The sequence below is a fragment of the Belonocnema kinseyi genome, chromosome 7 (genome assembly GCF_010883055.1).
Source record: "Belonocnema kinseyi isolate 2016_QV_RU_SX_M_011 chromosome 7, B_treatae_v1, whole genome shotgun sequence".
NCBI lineage: Eukaryota > Metazoa > Arthropoda > Insecta > Hymenoptera > Cynipidae > Belonocnema > Belonocnema kinseyi.
The window spans coordinates 67,617,581-67,620,034 of NC_046663.1; positions in this window are offsets into that span (position 1 = coordinate 67,617,581).

Below are 2,454 nucleotides of genomic sequence, written 5' to 3' on the forward strand. Positions count from 1 at the left end.
GCTATCTAAGGATGGTACTATAGAACGCCACCTCAAGGTAGGCCTAGTGGCGCCATCTCTTGGTCAGGCCGGAAACTTATCAATCCACCCTCGTATATCGTCAAAAATAGCCAAAACTACGCATTCTATCAAAAAGCGTTTGATAACAAATTTGTAGATCTTTTTCAAATGCGCAATTTTTGTTCTGTCATATTTCACCGTATTTTGCACAATTTGGTCGAAAAATGTACTTTTTGTATTTTTCATTAATTTGTATGCTGCCAAAATTGGAATTTTTGATTTTTCAACAAAATTCAAAAAGTTGTTACGATAGTCTTGTAGGGCATTCAAAAAGCAACATTTTTCTTCACTAGACTTTTTTCATATCGTGCGTTATTTGGCATAAAATGTTAATTTTCTTGTGTTTTTTTGGAATTGTGTAAATGCTATAACTCTGATAATTTTTGATTTTATGAAAAAAGTCATAAAGATAAATAGTTAAACCTTTTAAATTCTGTGAATAACCTTACAGGGAACTTTGAAAATGTGAAAAAAATGGTCTCAAAAATTTTCAAAATGTGCCCACATTTGAACTATTATCCAAAATGACTGGCTAACGAACTTTACTTTTAGTTTAGGACCCTTTAAAAGTGTACTAAATTCTAATATAATAGATTGATTTTTCCAAAAGTCATCATGCTCACAGGCAAAGGTACAGACATACAGACAGGCACATTCGTGAATACCTGTTTTTCGGATTCAGGGTGTCTCAAAACGTGGACATTTGACAAAAACTAAGGGGGGGGGGGTCAAATTTTACACAAATCTAATACCTTCTCTAATGAGAATGTAAACATCTTATAGCATTTAAGAGTATTTAGGCACTTTTTTATGAACCTGTATAATCGAGGCACATAAAAACACTGTGGTGTTTTCACTGTCAAGTTGCTAAACACTCAAAAATCAAATTTACTCCAAAATATTGATTTCAAACGTACATGCCACAAGGGTTTTTTTATACTTCAAACAATTTTAGACGACAATAAAAAATATACTTTGCGAACCAGCGCACAGTGGTAAAAAATCATTAAAAGTTGGTCATAATTCAAAAAAAAATTATTTGAGTATATTCAAAGATTGAAGTAAGTGCAGTGGTAACCCTAGCATCGTTCGGGAACGATATCTAAGAAGACGTGCTCGTCTAGGCCTGTTTCTTCCTTTCTTGAGTACACACGTTGAACGCATCGAAACGCGTGCACGTCACGAGTACTAACGAACAGTTTTTCAAAAGTGCATTGTTTTTCAATGGAGTGATCAATTTCAGCGAAACAACATGGATTGTTTTCGTGAATGTAAGTACTTGAAAAATAGTGTAACATAAATAGATATGACAAACATAAAATTAAAAAATTAATAATCAATTTACTTCGGTTTTTTAATTCTTATATTAATTCACGTTAATGAAAATAGAGTATAGAAAAAAATCTTGCTAGGCTGGGCCCAGTTTTCAATTTTCAATGGAAAATTACACATATGCGTAAAACATATTTGAAATAAAGCTGCCCAAAGTTGCCCGTTTGGTCTTGAGACATTATTTTAGATAGATTGAACAGATGCGCTCTGAAACGCTCATTGTGCAGTGCATATTATTCATACCGTAACATCGCAATATTTTGTTCTTTCACTGTTGTATTAGCTTCAACTAACCGTATAATCAAACATCTGTTCATTAAAGGAACACATTTTTTAAACGATAACAAAATATCGGCTTAATATTTAAACAAAATATGTCTATTTTATACCATTAAATAAAGATTCAGTGATATATGAGATATAAGGATATAAATAATCGGAAATTGATAACATTATTTCATCAAGTAATTTTAAATATTATAAAATATTGTAAATGTTTGTAATGTAAAAGAATTTTCAGTGATATAACATAACTCTCATAAAAATTTAAAAAAACGTTACTTTCCCAGATACTGGTCATACAGATACAAAACAGCGAATTTGTTTATCCTGAGAGGAATTATTTGAGTTAGTCAAAGACAAGATTTCTGAGAATCCTCCGCCATTTTGTAACCTCAATTTTGTTTTGCAGAAAGCAATATCAGCTTCGTAATTAGCGAACCCGAAAGCCTCTAACTGATCCTCTTTGCATGAAAAAATTAAATTTTGTGAGAGTTTTTCGCCATTTTATAACCGCCATTTCATTTTTGTCAAGAGCCAATATCAGAATTATAATGAGAAACCCCAAAAACCCCCGAGTAAGGAAATTCTTGCCAAAGTGATGAAATTAATGAATTTTAACCAGCTTTATGGGACTTTGACCACGGTGCAGCGTGATGATGTTTATCCTAAAGTGTAGTGTTACTCAAATTTTCCATTTTCAAGCATAGTTTTTTAAATGCAGTTCTCATTACATCAACAAATAAAAAGTAAAAGGGGTTGGAATTAAAATTATTGGGTAAA